The sequence below is a fragment of the Schistocerca serialis genome, chromosome 10 (genome assembly GCF_023864345.2).
Source record: "Schistocerca serialis cubense isolate TAMUIC-IGC-003099 chromosome 10, iqSchSeri2.2, whole genome shotgun sequence".
Taxonomy (NCBI): Eukaryota; Metazoa; Arthropoda; class Insecta; order Orthoptera; family Acrididae; genus Schistocerca; species Schistocerca serialis.
In genome coordinates, this window is record NC_064647.1 from 100,415,258 (window position 1) to 100,435,148 (window position 19,891).

A 19,891-nucleotide genomic window follows, 5' to 3' on the forward strand; every position below is an offset into this window, starting at 1 on the left:
AAGGCTTTCACGACCGGATGACATATCTTCTGGTAAACCTTCCAAAGGACCCACTGCAATCGCTGTTGACAATTAACATATCAGATACCGTACCACTTGGACTACATTTACCAAATAAAAAACATATTGTTGAAACAAGGATCGAACCGACGACCTGCTGCATGCTAACCCAAAACTCTACCCACTGCGCCAACTGTGCAACAAAACTGCAGTGTCTTGACAGAGGTACTTACCATACGTGTTGTTACAATGTTGCCACATTGCCACTCTTTAACGTCCTTTTTCTGCCGGATATACTCGCCAGACGAAATTTTGTGAGAGACTTTTTTTTTTTTTTTTTATCGCTGGCATGTGAGGAGTCGCGCTGCGAAGCCCGAGTGCGCGAATTTCGCATCACCCTGTATACCCTCCACTGCTCTTACTGCCACCTGCCGTCTATGAGTGGTTACTGCACGTTGTCATCGAGTATAGGAGGTAGTGACATTAATGTGATTGGACCGAGTAACTTTATGGCTACCCTCTGTATTTGCGTCCCATCTGTATTACTCACAAGGGAACTTCCCCATCGCACCCCCCTCAGATTTAGTTATAAGTTGGCGCAGTGGATAGGCCTTGAAAACCTGAACACGGATCAATCGAGGAAACGGGAAGAAGTTGTGTGGAACTATGAAAAAAATTAGCAAAATATTCAAACTGAGTAGTCCATGCTCAAGATAGGCAACATCAAGGATAGTCTGAGCCCAGGAGCGCCGTGGTCCCGTGGTTGGAGTGAGCAGCTGCGGAACGAAAGGTCCTTGGTTCAAGTCTCCCCCCCCCCCCCCAGTGAAAAGTCTACTTTGTTTATTTCCGCAAAGTTATGATCTGTCCGTTCGTTCATTGACGTCTCTGTTCGCTGTAATAAGTTTAGTGTCTGTGTTTAGCGACCGCACCGCAAAACCGTGCGATTAGTAGACGAAAAGACGTGCCTCTCCAATGGGAACCGAAAACATTTGATCGCAAGGTCATAGGTCAACCGATTCCTCCACAGGAAAACACGTCTGATATATTCTATACGACACTGGTGACGGCATGTGCGTCACATGACAGGAATATGTTGTCGTCCCACCTAACTTGTACACTTGGCGAATGGGTAAAAAGATTCTTCCACCTTGCCCGATTTAGGTTTTCTTGTGGATCTGATAATCACTCCCAAAAAATTGATGAAAACATAAGAGTTTGTCACATAAACTGCAACAAATGAATGCAACAGTTTCACAGCCGGACAGTTTTCCCTGTCCTCTGTCAAAACGTATGTTTTTAACGTTTTCAAATTGTCTGAAAATAAAAAGTTAAACTCTTCACTGGAGGGAAGACATGAACCTAGGACATTTCGTTCCACAGCTGCTCACGCTAACCACGGGACCATTGCGTTCCTGAGTTCACACTCTCCTTGACGTTGCCTACCTTGGGCATGGACTACTCAGTTTGTATATTTTGCTTATTTTTTTGATAGTTGCACAACTTCTTCCTGTTTTCTCGATTGATCTGTGTTCAGTTTTTAAAGGCCTATACACGGTGCCAACTTGTAACTAAATCTGAGGGGTCCGATGGGGAGATTCCCTTGTCAGTACCCTCCCCTAACGATTTCGCTGTTTGGTAAATCTACAGCCCTGCGGGAATACCGAACTGTTTCATCTAATAGAGTGCAGATCTGTCGACACTCACGCATACCAACACCTGGCGACCCTCGAACAAGAACGCAGATCCTCCTAGCGAAATGCATTGATGACGCTGATAAACAAACCACGTGACGGACAACTCAATTACCCTGATGCAATCCGGGAAGCTGTTAGCTAATGCACGGTTCGCACGATGCACGCACTGGGCGTGTGGTTAACCGATAGACCTCTGCGATGCGGTGGACGTAATCAGCCGCAGATAAAATCTGACCCACTTCCCGTACTTGTGTTCACGTGCACTGAAGTGTCACATTGCGTTCGCGTCGTATCGTACAACGACAAGCAGATGCATTTTTCTCGCCTAGGCCGAGTTTCATCGACCTGTTAGTATTTCAGCTCTCCCTCATCACCGCTTCCTTCTCTTATCCTAAAGATGCCATAGTTTTCTTGTTATCTGCCCCTCTTATATCGGGTCTCACTTTTATTTTGTTTGCTGCTCTAGAACTAAGCAAGCGTCTTGTACCTGGAGAACCATATACCGAGGAGCACATCTACATCTACATCTACATCCATACTCCGCAAGCCACCTGACGGTGTGTGGCGGAGGGTACCTTGAGTGCCTCTATCGGTTCTCCCTTCTATTCCAGTCTCGTATTGTTCGTGGAAATAAGGATTGTCGGTATGCCTCTGTGTGGGCTTTAATCTCACTGATTTTATCCTCATGGTCTCTTCGCGAGATATACGTAGGAGGGAGCAATATACTGCTTGATTCCTCGGTGAAAGTACGTTCTCAAAACTTCAACAAAAGCCCGTACCGAGCTACTGAGCGCCTCTCCTGCAGAGTCTTCCACTGGAGTTTATCTATCATCTCCGTAACGCTTTCGCGATTACTAAATGATCCTGTAACGAAGCGCGCTGCTCTCCGTTGGATCTTCTCTATCTCTTCTATCAAACTTATCTGGTACGGATCCCACACTGCTGAGCAGTATTCAAGCAGTGGGTGAACAAGCGTACTGTAACCTACTTCCTTTGTTTTCGGATTGCATTTCCTTAGGATTCTTCCAGTCTGGCATCTGCTTCACCGACGATCAACTTTATACCATCATTCCATTTTAAATCACTCCTAATGCGTACTCCCAGATAATTTATGGAATTAGCTGCTTCCAGTTGCTGTCCTGCTATATTGTAGCTAAATGATAAGGGATCTTGAAATTTCTTGGTTGGTGTTTCAATCTAATGACTGATTTTAGAAGTATATGACTGACCCACACTAGAGACAGCCATTGTTTTGTGTAGTCTTCGTAAATATTACGAGTTCTACATATTTGATGCACTACAAAGTTGAAGTAGATCGGGAGGTCTTTCTACCATGTAATACGTGGTATTTGCAAATGGAATGAGTTTCTTTAGTGTCTCGAAAACTTTTCCTGCATCGAAAATCTAAATTTGTTTTTGAAATTTGACTCCTCCTCGAATCAAGTAAAACTCAGCAACCATACTTATTTCGATTAATGAAAGAAGGTACAGCAATCAGTCGCAGTTTGTGTTTAGTGTAACAGATCTGAATTTTGGTCACCGGGTAACCATCTTCAGGGCTAGAGGTAATACAGGAACGAATTAAAATGCAATCACATACATGTTAACACTAACCAACCAAAGTACAGTTGCATAAATTTATACAGTTGTACTTTGGTGTTAACATGCGTTCTATTATGTTTTAATTGGTTCTTGTATTACCTCTAGGACTGAAGTCGATCACCCAGTAACCAACATTTAGATTTGCTGCAGTAAACACTGATTGCGACATTGCAGTACCTTCTCTCACCTATGGATATTAATGTTGCCAAACCACTTGATGGAGTGTAGCGTAGAGTACTTTCGGCATTTGTATCGTTTTTTCCCATTTTCTGTTATCCCGTCTCCGCTAAAATCGCGATAAACCTGTAACAGTTATACCTGTGACGTAGTGCGGCCGTCCATCGCAGCTAGGTGGAAAAAAGTGTTAAAGTAAGTTAACGACACTCTTATCGAATTTCCCTGAACTCTGGGCTTTCGCAGTTAAACGTAAATTAACACTATCTCTATCCTCGCATGCCATGTATGAAATCACGGCTGTATTTGAATCCGTTTCAAATTTTCGATTGCGAGGATGCAATGCGCTCGCACCTTGTTCACACTCCACCCGTATTACGTCAAGGAGGCGTCGTATTTCATGCAATGTACTTACCATACTTACGATTGTTCATTGTAAACAAGGGGCACTGGTATATAAATTGTTTCATAGATTCCAGATGTAATAAAAAAGCATAAAATTTCAGTTTATTTTATACATTAATCACTAGATGGACCTATATTTAAATAAAAATGAATGCATATCATTTAACGTCTGAGGGGCTAACAGCACTACTGGTACAAGTGACTTAAATCTAAATATACATTTTGTAAGCAAAAGTGTAGATCTGTTCTGAGCAAAAGAAGTACAAGCGATTTCCTCCTTATAGCTGCACTCTGTGACGATGAAATTTAAGCTCCAAGTCACTGCATTTAGAATACAACTAGTACAGGTAAAACTGCGGACAAAAAATGGTTCAAATGGCTCTGAGCACTATGGGACATAACATCTACGGTCATCAGTCCCCTAGAACTTAGAACTACTTAAACCTAACTAACCTAAGGACAGCACACAACACCCAGTCGTCACGAGGCAGAGAAAAACTGCGGACAGAAGGACAATTGCTGTTATCTATAACGAAGTTTCTAGCGCGCATCTTTTTAAAGCACAGCAATAGGCTAATGCGAATGCTTTCAAGAGTAATTATAATAACACTTAGTGCATGTTTAAACGGGTCAGTTTTGAAATGCTGCATGTATATCGTGAGGCAAAATCAACATTCTGACACAATACATCACAAGGTCCTTGACCCTGGCCATATATACGGTATACGGAAATTGATAAAGATTTAGGTCTGCCTGAAAAGGCAAATGACACACTTCAAATATGTACTTGTTCCGTAAGACAGGATGTAAGCAGCGAAGGAGTTCAGGCGAAAGCTTTCTATAGTGGAAGTGAAAACGGAAAACTTTCTTTCAGTTGAAGCAGTGGATGCCATAGCAAAGGAAATGTTGCCAAGGACATAGAAGGAAACAAAACAAAATGGAAGAATATCAGGTGTAAGTGAATCAGCAGTTCAAGTATTCACTAAACCGTGATCTTGAGTTGAAAGAAGAGGATTTTAAAAGGCTCAATATTAGTCCTCCATCACTTTCTCTTCTACAGTCATTCCATCAAGATGAGTTTGAAATAAAATATGATAAGTGGAAAAATCTTCAGGAAATAGAGAACAACATGCCTCCATTTCATCTTGAGTCTGTGACAATATATCCCATTCCCACACGGAACTTACCGTGGATGTGAGAAGAAAGAGTATAGAAAGAAGAGAATGTTGTTAAAGATGTGGTTGAGGAAGACTGAAAAATGCACAACACAATTATACAGTATCACTAGTGTAACCCAAGAAGGAAAGTCTTCAGTAGATACCACAGAAGGAAATGGTTATGATTCTATAAGTATCGCCTATGATTATAGAAAGCGTCTATGAATAATCTCTTCTATGCGTTGGAAACACACAAACATATTTTCGTTTTGCTGTTAACCTATTGTTTTTAACTTTGTCGTATTCATTTTGCTTTTATTCCTCACCTAACCTTATTTTATAATAAATATGTACAGTACTACGTGTATTATGTGTGTCATACCAAAAGAAAATCTTCAAAATATAGCACAGTTCATAAAATGTTTTGTACCTGTTTTATTGTAAAAAGTTTTAAATCGCAAGGAGTATAAGTATTTTTAACATATTATAAAAAAAATGAAAGGACATTACAATCCACAAACATGCCTACAACTATACTCAGACTAACTGAACATGAGGAGTAAATATCTAATGTTGTATTATATTGTATTGTATGTTAACTGGGGGCCTAGAAACGACGGAGAGGCTCCGTCCCCACCGCAGCCGCAGTGGTCCGCAACACCACGACGACTACCGCAGTCCACTTCACTCCTCCCCCGCCCCACAACGAACCACTCTTTAAGGGTTATTGTGCGTTGTGCGCTTCGGCCACCGGTGTCCCCCCCCCCCCCCCCCCCAGGGAACGTCTCACAGCAGACGAGTGTAACCCCTATGTTTACGTGGTAGAGTAATGGTGGTCTACGCGTACGTGGAGAAATTGATTGCGCAGCAATCGCCGACATAGTGTAGCTGAGGTGGAATACATCTACATCTACATTTATACTCCGCAAGCCACCCAACCGTGCGTGGCGGAGGGCACTTTACGTGCCACTGTCATTACCTCCATTTCCAGTTCCAATCGCGTACGGTTCGCGGGAAGAACGACTGCCGGAAAGCCTCCGTGCGCGCTCCAATCTCTTTGATTTTATATTCGTGAGCTCCTCGGGAGGTATAAGTAGGGGAAAGCAATATATCCGATACCTCATCCAGAAACGCACCCTCTCAAAACCTGACCAACAAGCTACACCGCGATGCAGACCGCCTCTCTTGAAGAGTCTGCCACTTGAGTTTGCTAACATCTCCGCAACGCTATCACGCTTACCAAACAAATCTGTGACGAAACGTGCTGCTCTTCTTTGGATCCTCTCTATCTACTCCGTCAACCCGATCTGGTACGGACCCCACACTGATGAACAATACTCAAGTATAGGTCGAACGAGTGTTTTGTAAGCCACCTGCTTTGTTGATGGACTACATTTTCTAAGGATTCCCCCGATGAATCTCAACCTGGCACCCGCGTTACCAACAATTAATTTTATATGATCATTCTGCTTCAAACCGTTCCGTACGCATACTCCCAGATGTTTTACGGAAGTAACTGCTACCAGTGTTTGTTCCGCTATCATATAATCATACAATAAAGGATCCTTCTTTCTATGTATTCGCTATACATTACATTTGTCTATGTTAAGGATCAGCTGCCACTCCCTGCACCAAGTGCCTATCCGCTGCAGATCTTCCTGCATTTCGCTGCAATTTTCTAATGCTGCAACTTCTCTGTATACTACAGCATCATCTGCGAAAAGCCGCATGGAACTTCCGAAACTATCTACTAGGTCATTTATATGTATTGTGAAAAGCAATGGTCCCATAACACTCCCCTGTGGCACGCCAGAGGTTACTTTAACGTCTGTAGACGTTTCTCCATTGAGAACAACATGCTGTGCTCTGTTTGCTAAAAACTCTTCAATCCAGCCACACAGCTGTCTGATATTCCGTAAGCTCTTAGTTTGTTAATAGGCGACAGTGCGGAACTGTATCTAACGCCTTCCGGAAGTCAAGGAAACTGGCATCTACCTGGGAGCATGTATCTAATATTTTCTGGGTCTCATGAACAAATAAAGCGAGTTGGGTGTCACACGATCGCTGTTTCCGGAATCCATGTTGATTCGTACAGAGTAGATTCTGGGTTTCCAGAAATGACATGATACGCGAGCAAAAAACATGTTCTAAAATTCTACAACAGATCGATGTCAGAGATATAGGCAGCCCGCGTTCGCAGTTTAATGACGGCTAATTCCCTGATCATCAGCGCCTTATACAAGAACAGAACGAGATCGTTCTAGACCGTAGTGCGTAATGGTTGGCAACACTGCACTACACATGATAGCGGTCCTACCGTATCCTTGTAAGATAATGATGTTAGTTCTTAGATGTCAATTACGGAGATAACTCCCAACTTGTCCTTCGAACCGGTTGTTATTTCTCGAGTCTGTTAATTACATATCCGCAATTAAATATCCGTTTTTCAGAAGCCTTCAAAATATTACACGAAATAAAATTTACTTGTGTAAAACATAGATTTACTACAAATACGTGAGCAGAATGTGTTATATTATTTCATCTGCTATCTTGTTCGAACGCATCTACATTTTATCGTCAGTTTTTCTCTGATTTCTATCACCGAAGTCATTCCGCGACTTAGATGCGGGTGCATATTCGTAGATATTTTACAATTGTGTTTCCAGTGATTAGCCAAAGCTTTTTCTTTTGTTCTAACTGAACCGGTGTGGCCGGCTCTGTGACCGAGCGGTTCTAGGCGCTTCAGTCTGGAACCGCGCGACCGCTACGGTCGCAGGTTTGAATCCTGCCTCGGGCATGGATGTGTGTGATGTCCTTAGGTTAGTTAGGTTTAAGTAGTTCTAACAAGGGAACCTCCCCATCGCACCCCCGTGAGATTTAGTTATAAGTTTGCACAGTGCATAGGCCTTTAAAAACTGAACACAGATCAATCGAGAAAACAGGAAGAAGTTGTGTGGAACTATGAAAAAAATAAGCAAAATATGCAAACTGAGTAGTCCATGTACAATATAGGCAACATCAAGGAGAGTGTGAAATCAGGAGCGCCGTGGACCCGTGGTTAGCGTGAACAGCTGCGGAACAAGAGGTCCTTGGTTCAAGTCTTTGCTCGAGTGAAAAGTTTGCTTTCTTTATTTTCTCAAAGTTATGATCTGTCCGTTCGTTCATTGACGTCTCTGTTCACTGTAATAAGTTTAGTGTCTGTGTTTTGCGACCGCACCGCAGAACCGTGCGATTAGTAGACGAAAAGACGTGCCTCTCCAATGGGAACCGAAAACATTTGATCGCAAGGTCATAGGTCAACCGATTCCTTCACAGGAAAACACGTCTGATATATTCTATACGACACTGGTGACGGCATGTGCGTCACATGACGGGAATATGTTGTCGACCCACCTAACTTGTACACTAGGCGAATGGGTAAAACGATTCTTCTACCTTGCCCGATATAGGTTTTCTTGTGAATGTGATAATCACTCCCGAGCAACTGGGTCGTCACAATACGCCAGTCACTACTCTTGAGGAACTGCGGTATCGTGTTGAAGCTGCATGGGCAGGTATACCTGTACACCACATCCGAGCTCTGTTTGACTCAATGCCCAGGCGTATCAAGGCCGTTATTACGGCCAGGGGTGGTTGTTCTGGGTACTGATTTCTCAGGATCTATTCACCCAAATTGCCTGAAAATGTAATCACATGTCAGTTCTAGTATATTTGTCCGATGAATACCCGTTTATCATCTGCATTTCTTCTTGGTGTAATTTTAATGTCCAGTAGTGTACTTTGTTGAAATAAGACAGTCTTCTTTTATTTACAGCAAAAGACGCGTTTCCCCATTTTAGGGAATCATCAGATTGTCGTAGAAACCTACATTCGTCCACTGATATGCACACATGCCATTAAGATAAAATTTTACGGGCAACCATCGTCCTATCGTCATAGTTCCTTATAAAATCTTGTCTTAATAGCATATGTAGCCATTAATGGACTAATGTTGGTTTTTCACATTAATTTTTACGCCAATCTGGTGATGCCTCAAAAGGACGAAACGCGTCATTTCCTGGAAATAAAAAAACATTTTGCAACTGAGACTGTCTTATTTCACGAAATTCGTAATCGGTTGCTGTACCAGGTATAGAGTATGAAATGGAACGAATTTTACTCCTGGAAATACTTTGAGGTGAACGACTCGGTTTTTTTTTTATTTTTCTTCACACGTCAAGTTCTGTGGGACCAAATTGAGGACCAAATCTCAAAGGTCATGGAACGTGTCAGTACATGAAATTACAACATAAAAGTAATAACAGATAAAAATAAGTGTTCACGAACCCGAAAAACGTCAGTCCATATGTTTAAGTAAACGCAATCAACAATACAATAGCACTCCGTCTTCCGGCCACAAGTGGCCCATCGGGACAATCCGACCGCCGTGTCATCCTCAGCTGAGGATGCGGATAAGAGGGGCGAGTGGTCAGCACACCGCTCTCCCGGTCGTTATGATGGTTTTCTTTGACCAGAGCTGCTACTATTCAGTCGCGTAGCTCCTCAGTTAGCATCACGAGGCTGAGTGCACCCCGAGAAATGGCAACAGCACATGGCGGCCCGGATGGTCGCCCATCCAAGTGCTGGCCACGCCCGACAGCGCTTAACTTCGGTGAACTGACGGGAACCGGTGTATCCACTGCGGCAAGGCCGTTGCCAACAATATAATAAGAATCAGCTTAATTTTTCAAGGAACTCCTCGACAGAATAGAGGGAGTGACCCAAGAAGAAACCAGTTTCGATTTGAAAGCGCGTGGATTACTGCTAAGAGTTTGGAATCCGAGTGGTAGCTTATTGAAAATGGATGCAGCAGTATACCGCACACGTTTTTGCACAAGAGTTAAGTGAGTCCGATCCAGACTGAGGTTTGATTTCTGCCAAGTGTTAACTGAGTGAAAGCTGCTTATTCTTGGGAATATTGGAGGATGGTGATGAGTTGGCTGTAAGCAGGACGGGGAGGATATTGCTGGAGTCTGCCTCCAGCTGACAAAGAAGCCAGTGGTGCGCGCCAGGGGGGACAAAAAGCGGCCAACGCTGCGCTCTGAGCTGCGCGCAGTGTCCGTGACCGCCTCCAGGGTTCCAGACGTAACACCGCGCCTCTCTCTGCCCCACTCCAGCTCCAGCTGGAGCACAAATGTCGAGGCCGTAGTCTCCTCGCTCTCCAGCTGGTCACCTTTTTCTACGGGTCAGCGTTGTACCGCGACCAACTCGGACGCTTACCACCTCCAGTGGAAACACGTAGCAGCCAACACAGCCTCCGATTCAGTCCCACACTAACGTCTTTAAGTCACCATGCCAACCATCGCTGGTGGTTTGGGCGTCAAAGACATCAAGAACCAATGCACTGCCATATACAGGGTGTTGCAAAAAGGTGCGGCCAAACTTTCAGGAAACATTCCTCACACACAAAGCAAGAAAATACGTTATGTGGACATGTGTCCGGAAACGCTTACTTTCCATGTTAGACCTCATTTTATTACTTCTCTTCAAATCACATTAATCATGAAATGGAAACACACAGCAACAGAACGTACCAGCGTGACTTCACCCTCCGTCGCATGGAATCCCTGATGTGCAGATGCAGCCCTGGAGAATGGCGTATTGTATCACAGCCGTCCACAATACGAGCACGAAGAGTCTCTACTTTTGGTACCGGGGTTGCGTAGACAGTAGCTTTCAAATGCCTCCATAAATGAAAGTGAAGAGGGTTGATGTCACGAGAGCGCGGAGGCCATGGAATTGGTCCTCATCCACCAATCCATCGGTCACCGAATCTGTTGTTGAGAAGCGTACGAACACTTCGACTGAAAAGTGCAGGAGCTCCATTGTGCGTGAAACACATGTGTCGTACTTGTAAAGGCACACGTTCTAGCAGCACAGGTAGAGTATCCCGTATGAAATCATGATAACGTACTCCATTGAGAGTAGGTGGAAGAACATGGGGCCCAATCAAGACATCACCAACAATGCCTGTCTAAACGTTCACAGAAAATCTGTGTTGATGACGTGATTGCACAATTGTGTGCGGATTCTCGTCAGCCCACACATGTTGATTGTGAAAATTTACAATTTGATCGCGTTGGAATGAAGCCTCATCCGTAAAGAGAACATTTGCACTGAAATGAGGATTGACACATTGTTGGATGAACCATTCACAGAAGTGTACCCGTGGAGGCCAATCAGCTGCTGATAGTCCCTGCACACGCTGTACATGGTACGGAAACAACTGGTTCTCCCGTAGCTCTCTCCATACAGTGACGTGGTCAACGTTACCTAGTACAGCAGCAACTTCTCTGAGGCTGACATTAGGGTTATCGTCAACTGCACGAAGAATTGCCTCGTCCGTTGCAGGTGTCCTCGTCGTTCTAGGTCTTCCCCAGTCGCGAGTCATAAGCTGGAATGTTCCGTGCTCCCTACGACGCCGATCAATTGCTTCGAACGTCTTCCTGTCGGGACACCTCCGTTCTGGAAATCTGTCTCGATACAAACGTACCGCGCCACGGCTTTTGCCTCGTGCTAATCCATACATCAAATGGACATCTGCCAACTCCGCATTTGTAAACATTGCACTGACTGCAAAACACTAACCTGTTGATGCTACGTACTGATGTGTTTGATGCTAGTACTGTAGAGCAATGAGTCGCATGTCAACACAAGCACCGACATCAACATTACCTTCCTTCAATTGGGCCAACTGGCGGTGAATCGAGAAAGTACAGTAAGTACTGACGAAACTAAAATGAGCTCTAACATGGAAACTAAGCGTTTCCGGACACATGTCCACACAACATCTTTTCTTTATTTGTGTGTGAGGACTGTTTCCTGAAATAGCCAATACAGCCTCCGATTCAGTCACACACTAACGTCTTCCAACGAAAGTACATCATCATAGACGAAGGTGTCGACCGGAGTGCCCGAAGGAAGTGTGATAGCACCACTCTTGTTCTCTGCACACTAAAAGGTAGGGAACGAAGTGCTGGAAGAGGAAGTAGCCGAGCCGAGAAGGAATGACATTTTCCCAAAACAAATCAAAACTTCGTTTGCTCAGCCCAGCACTGTATTAATCAAATAAGGGACACTAACACAATTAGGCAAAGATCGCAACACCAAGAAGGAATTATAATCAAATGGACACCCTCAGCTGCTTACAGGCGTTGACGTACGTCAACGGGGACAGATGAAAATGTGTGCCCCGACCGGGACGTGAACCGGGATTCTCCTGCTTATATGGCAGACGCTCTATCCATCTGAGCCAACGAGGACACAGAGGATAGCGCGACTGCAGGGATTTATCTCTGGCACGCTTCCAGCGAAACCCACATTCTCAACGTATTGTCCCGCACTACATTTGTAGTGCCCCCGCCCATTATACTCCTTACTCGCGGCGCGTTGCCGATTCCCGTAAGAGTTCGGGCACTGTTGGTGCATTCGCACATAAGAAGAAAATGGTCAAGTGGCCGGTGAGCCTTAACTATATATATATATATATATATATATATATATATATATATATATATATATATATACTAAGATGGTCTCTGTTCTTTCGGACATGTTAAAGTCAGCCGTGGCGGAACATGCCCTTCAGTCGGGTGATCACGTAGTGAAATTTTCGGAAACTGAAGTTTTATGTACTATGACGCACTAATATCCACAGCTATATAGAGAAGCCATCGAAATATATAAACATGGGGATAATTTTAACAGGAAAGAAGAAACCATGAAACTCAGCGATATATGGACAGTGGCGCTACTGATTCGATGAGAAGTTTTTATCTTTGACGTACTACAGTCGATAGTTATATTCTATCCTTGACAAGGTTTATCTCTGCTATCACGTGAAATCCAGACCACGCCCACTTTCCACGGTATTTAGGCCGCTCTTCGACGTCCGACTCGTTTCCCAAGGTGGCTTCCATCAACTCCCGCTCCTGGATTATGCTTTCTCTCCCTCCATTTATCCTTTCTATCAACTCTGATCCTCACCCCCCCCCCCCTCCTTTCCTTCATCCTTTCCTTGAGCTCCCTCTCCCCCCCTTCCATCCTTATTTTTTTTCTGCCCCCCTTCTCTCCCATGAGTCCTTTTGCATTTGCCTTTTCCCATTCCCTCTCGCATCTGCCTTGCTCCTCCCCCCCCCCCCCCCTTATGGGTCCTCTCGCTCCTTTGGTTCCCCCCCTTTCGTTTTTCCTCTCCTCCCTCCTTGTTTTCCCCCTCATCTGTTCTGGTCCAGCCCCCCATCTGCCTTAGGCTATGGGGTGCCCTCTTTGTGCCGACATTTTAGTGCAGTGTTTACAGTGAGTGTTCAGTGTTGTGTGTCTTTTCCGAAGAGTTGCGAATGGCCATCATACTGTCGCTGGGTGTGATTTTTATATCTCTTGCGAACAGAAACCAGACTGTCGCCATGCTTTTTAATTGTGTGTCTACTATGTTACCTGTCTTCCTTCTGTATATTTTTATTCGCTTTGCCAACCCTTTGCTTTATGTTTTAACTTTCCCCAATTTTCCGCCGTTTTACAATTTAAGTCCCCGCTTTATCGCCTGCTTTTATTGTTTCTTAACTTCTCCTTGTGTTTTAAAATGTCTGTAGGCTGCAGAGCAGCGTAATAAGCTGCTGCCAACCCGCCCCCTTCGGGGGGAATCGAAATACAATAAAGAAAGAAACAAAAAAGTCCGACTCGTCAGTTGGCAAGACTCTGCACAACCACGAGCACCTCCGAAGATGCCCAACGTAGCTTTGGACGAAACGTCAGGGATAGAAGAGTTCCATGGACTACGGCAATACAACCCGGAAGAATTCTCGACAGTTTCAAAAAATTTGAATCAGTGGGAGACTACTGGTGATTTTTTGTAACATTCAACTACTTATTACTATTCGAGAGAAACAGTGAACCGTGGGCAGACTAAGTTTTGTTTTATTCGCCTATTTAATTTAATATGTTCATTCTACATATCTTAAAACTGTGAGAGTCGAAAATTTTTGTCAGTCTTTGATCGATTGTTACGTTCATTACAGAAAATAACAGGAATAAAATAACCGAAAATCGTTTATATCAGAAAGTGGTTATTTTTATCGATCAGGTTAAACTGGCGGGAGAAAAGAACGATATAGCCGAAAACCCGTTGTTCCAGCGATAAACGCCATCCGGCTCCGTTCCAATGCGACACATCCTTCACGATTGTCCTCTGCGTAGTGCGCGGTGGTTACACACGTCGTAAAATACGATCGCCGGCCGTTAAACGAAACCTGAGACTTGTTCCGTTTAACGGCGCAACTGCACAGCGCAGAGAGAGGCTACCCAGCATATGTACTCACCAAGTTTTAACGCGAAATATGACTCACAGCTGATGTCAGATCTGGAGCAACGGCGATACCAAGGTCAAACAAAGTGAGCAGCTCGCACAACGGTGAAAATGGCCCACTTCTCATATCTTCCGTGACACCTACGGGCAATGGCGAACTTAATATCTCCTGAGTCCGGTAGAGCTGAGTGAGTTCGTTTCGAACGCAAAGACCCTCTATCCGTTACGCGCTTTTCAACATTTACTTCCTGTGCAGTCCGGACTCGTTTCCATGCATACAAGACAAAAATACATCGATGAAAGTGGAAGGTGTTGCACACGTGGGCCAGTCCGATATGTATTAAACTTTTTCGAGATGTTCGTCACACAACGGGTATTCGTGAATGATGAGCGTCATTGTATTGGTTGTGGTACTGGCCGTTAAAACTGCTACACCACGAAGATGACGTGCTACAGACGCGAAATTTAACCGACAGGGAATAGATGCTGTGATATACAAATGATTAGCTTTTCAGAGCATTCACACAAGGTTGGCGCCGGTGGCGACACCTAAAACGTGCTGACATGAGGAAAGTTACCAACCGATTTCTCATACACAAACAGCAGTTGACCGGAGTTGCCTGGTGAAACGTTGTTGTGATGCCTCGTGTAAGGAGGAGAAATGCGTCCAACACGTTTCCGACTCTGATAAAGGCCGGATTGTAGCCTATCGCGATTGCGCTTTAGCGTATCGCGACATTGCTGCTCGCGTTGGTCGAGATCCAATGACTGTTAGCAGAATATGGAATCGGTGGGTTCAGGAGGGTAATACGAAACGCCGTGCTGGATCCCAACGGCCTCGTATCACTAGCAGTCGAGATGACAGGCATCTTATCCGCATGGCTTTAACGGATCGTGCAGCCACGTCTCGATCCCTGAGTCAACAGATGGGGACGTTTGCAAGACAACAACCATCTGCACGAAGAGTTCGACGACGTTTGCAGCAGCATGGACTATCAGCTCGGAGACCATGGCTGCGGTTACCCCTGACGCTGCATCACAGACAGGACCGCATGCGATGGCATACTCAACGACGAACCTGGGTGAACGAGTGGCAAAACGTCATTTTCTCGGATGAATCCAGGTTCTATTTACAGCATCATGATGGTCGCATCCGTATTGGCGACATCGCGGTGAACGCACATTGGAAGCGTGCATTCGTCATCGCCATACTGGCGTATCACCCGGCATGATGGTATGGGGTGCCATTGGGTACACGTCTCGGTCACCTCTTGTTCGCATTGACGGCACTTTGAACAGTGGACGTTACTTTTCAGATGTGTTACGACCCGTGGCTCTACCCTTCATTCGATCCCTGCGAAGCCCTACATTTCAGCAGGATAATGACGACCGCATGTTGCAGGTCCTGTACGGGCCTTTCTGGATACAGAAAATGTTCGACTGCTGCCCTGGCCAGCACATTCTCCAGATCTCTCACCAATTGAAAACGTCTGGTCAATGGTGGCCGAGCAACTGCCACGTCACAGTACGCCGGTCACTACTCTTGATGAACTGTGGTATCCTGTTGAAGCTGCATGGGCAACTGTACCTGTACACGGCGACCAAGCTGTGTTTGTCTCAATGCCCAGGCGTATCAAGGCCGTTATTACGGCCAGAGATGGTTGCTCTAGATACTGATTTCTCAGGATCTATGCACCCAAATTGCGTGAAAATGTAATCACATGTCAGTTCTACTATAATATTTCTGTCCAATGAATACCCGTTTATCATCTGCATTTCTTCTTGGTGTAGCCATTTTAATGGCTAGTAGTGTAGATACGTGTTTCGAAGATTTACTGATCTTTAACGTAGTCACCAGCGTTGTGTATAACCCGTTGCCATGGAAGTGGAAGTCCTACGAAACTCTTAGCAGTGCCAGTTGTGTTGACAGTTCGAGCGGCGGAGTCTATTGCCCAACAAATTTGTAGCAGTTCTGAAGAGGATGCCGTGAAGTGTTTCCTTCAGTTTAGAAATCGAGTTGAACTTACGAAGGCTTACGTCAGAGGAGTGCAGTAGGTGGTACAGCACTTAGCAGCCCCATCAGTCAAACCCATCAGTAAGAGCTTGCACTGTATGTGCTTGAGAATTGTCCTGCAAAGTGATGGTGAAGTCCTGCAGAAAGTGCCATCACTTCTGTATTCTGGTAGTAGCTTGTGTTCCAAAAATGAACAGTATAGAGACAGAAGTGATGACGCTTTCTGCAGGACCCGATCATCATTTTGCAGGACAATTCTCAGGCACGTACAGTGCAAAATGTTACTGATTTGTTTGGCTGATGGGGCTGCTAAATGCTACAGCACCTTCAGCATTCCCCTGAATTAAATCCTCGTAAGTTCAACTAGATTTCTAAAGTGAAGGAAACACTTCACGACATTCGATTCAGAACTGCTACAATGCCGTCCGGAAATAGACCGCGCAGCTCGAACTGTCAACCTTGCTAAGAGTATCCTACGAATTCCACATCCCTGGCAACGGGTTATACACAATGCTGGTGACTACTTTGAAGCTCAGTAAATCTTTGAAACACGTATCTATTTTGTACGAGCTGTAAATAAATAGTTGCCACTATTGAAGTTCCAACCCTCGTATATAACAAGGTCCTGTCAATGGTCACTAGAGCAGCATTGAAGCGTTCTTTGAGCTGTTCCGGTGTTATGGCAGTGAGAGTACGTAAGCGCTGTCCCTAATGTATCCCCAAAGTAAAATGTCACAAGGAGTTTGGGCAGGTGACCTGAAGGGCCAAGGGTCACAGCCACGTCATCTTCACCACTAGGCCCAATCCAGCGATGCGGACGTACATCGTTTAGCGAGCCACGAACATCGATTGTGCTAAGTTTGTTTGTTTGTTTGTTTGTAAATCCGTTTTTCTTTTGCATGTTAATATTCCGGTTGCTATGGGTATATTTATCGATTGTCATTTTACATTTGTAGTTCACTGTAGCTATTTGAGTTTATATATTTTGTCGTTTTGTGATCTGGAGATGGTGAGTGGAGATGTGGACGCTAGAAAATGGAGTGTCAAGAGGAGAAATTGGAACATTTACATGTTTCTGGGTTCAGTAGAGGGGTGCAGCAGCGGAGGCTGCCAGAAACATTTGCGCCGTGTATAGGGACAATGCCACTGGACACAGCACAGCGAGAAATTGGTTTTCTCGTTTTGAGGAGGATCGTTTTGACTGTAGTGACTCTCGGCGTTCAGAAGTATCTTCGGTGTCTGCTGAAGATCGTTTAAACGCATTATTCCACAACGTTCCACGTCAGTGTACTCTGTAATTGCCATATGTGGTGACCTGCGATCATTTCGCCATCGTGCGACATATGCATGCAATGGGGAAGGTTCAAAAGTTGGGTGTGTGAGTATCGCATGCTCCAAGCGAAAATCACAAAAATCATCAGATGGCCATATGTACATCTCTGCTTGCTCCTCGTCGACTGGCTCGTGCATAGCACAGACCATTCCCAGCCTGTATCGTTACTGGTGATGAGAAATGGTGTCTTTACCCTGACACAAGGAAAAGAAGGGAACGGTTGAGCCCAAACAAAGCAGCAACAAAGGGTAACGTTATGCATCCGATGGAACAGCGACTGTGCTGTGTGCTACTAATTGCTTCCCCGAGGTGTACCCATCACTGCAGACACTTACTGTCAACAACGGAGACGTCTTGTTGACGCAGTCCTAGAACAACGACCAGGAAGACTGCGTGAAGTGATTCTACTCCACGATAGCGGCATCTACATCTACATCTACATCTACATCCATACTCCGCAAGCCACCTGACGGTGAGGGGCGGAGGGTACCTTGAGTACCTCTATCGGTTCTCCCTTCTATTCCATTCTCGTATTGTTCGTGGAAAGAAGGATTGTCGGTATGCCTCTGTGTGGGCTCTAATCTCTCTGATTTTATCCTCATGGTCTCTTCGCGAGATATACGTAGGAGGGAGCAATATACTGCTTGACTCTTCGGTGAAGGTATGTTCTCGAAACTTTGACAAAAGCCCGTACCGAGCTACTGAGCGTCTCTCCTGCAGAGTCTTCCACTGGAGTTTATCTATCATCTCCGTAACGCTTTCGTGATAACTAAATGATCCTGTAACGAAGCGCGCTGCTCTCCGTTGGATCTTCTCTGTATCTTCTATCAACCCTATCTGGTACGGATCCCACACTGGTGAGCAGTATTCAAGCAGTGGGCGAACAAGCGTACTGTAACCTACTTCCTTTGTTTTCGGATTGCATTTCCTTAGGATTCTTCCAATGAATCTCAGTCTGGCATCCGCTTTACCGACGATCAACTTCATATGATCATTCCATTTTAAATCACTCCTAATGCGTACTCCCAGATAATTTATGGAATTAACTGCTTCCAGTTGCTGACCTGCTATTTTGTAGCTAAATGATAAAGGATCTATCTTTCTGTGTATTCGCAGCACATTACACTTGTCTATATTGAGATTCAATTGCCATTCCCTTCACCATGCGTCAATTCGCTGCAGATCCTCCTGCATTTCAGTACAATTTTCCATTGTTACAACCTCTCGATACACCACAGCATCATCCGCAAAAAGCCTCAGTGAACTTCCGATGTCATCCACAAGGTCATTTATGTATATTGTGAATAGCAACGGTCCTATGACACTCCCCTGCGGCACACCTGAAATCACTCTTACTTCGGAAGACTTCTCTCCATTGAGAATGACATGCTGCGTCCTGTTATCTAGGAACTCCTCCATCCAATCACACAATTGGTCTGATAGTCCATATGCTCTTACTTTGTTCATTAAACGACTGTGGGGAACTGTATCGATCGCCTTGCGGAAGTCAAGAAACACGGCATCTACCTGTGAACCCGTATCTATGGCCCTCTGAGTCTCGTGGACGAATAGCACGAGCTGAGTTTCACATGACCGTGTTTTTCGAAACCCATGCTGATTCCTACAGAGTAGATTTCTAGTCTCCAGAAAAGTCCTGCTGGACTGACAAAAAACGCTCTACAGGATTTGGGTTGGGAAGCCACTCCACATACACCTTATTTAGCTGATCTTGCACTCTCAGATTTTCATCTTTTCCGGTCTCTATCGGACAACCTACAATTAACTTCCTTTCCGGAATAAAATGCGCTCCGAACATAGCTCGACGCATTTTCCGCCTCAAAGTAACATGATTTCTACAGTCACGGAATCGACAAATCACCCCAGAGTTTGCAGTGTGTTAAGAGTAGTGAAGCAGACTGTATCGCTGACGAATAAAGTCTCTGTTATATGTACCTGTGGCGAAGGCCTTGCCGCAGAGGATTCACCGCTTCCCGTCACATCACCGAAGTTAAGCGCTGTCGGGCGTGGCCGGCACTTGGATGGGTGACCACCTGGGCCGCCATGCGCTGTTGCCATTTTTCGGGGTACACTCAGCTTCGTGATGCCAATAGAGGAGCTACTCGACCGAATAGAAAGAAAGCCATCGTGAAGACCGGGAGAGCGGTGTGCTGA

General features: G+C 44.9%; 1 protein-coding gene and 1 pseudogene across 2 annotated transcripts in view; one reads left to right on the top strand and one right to left on the bottom strand.

Annotated features, from left to right (window-relative positions):
* Positions 1-19,891, top strand: part of LOC126424859 (arylalkylamine N-acetyltransferase 1-like) — a 251,708-nt gene that overhangs the window by 177,049 nt on the left and 54,768 nt on the right. The window lies entirely within an intron of this gene.
* LOC126425655 (5S ribosomal RNA) lies at positions 9,612-9,729 on the bottom strand (annotated as a pseudogene).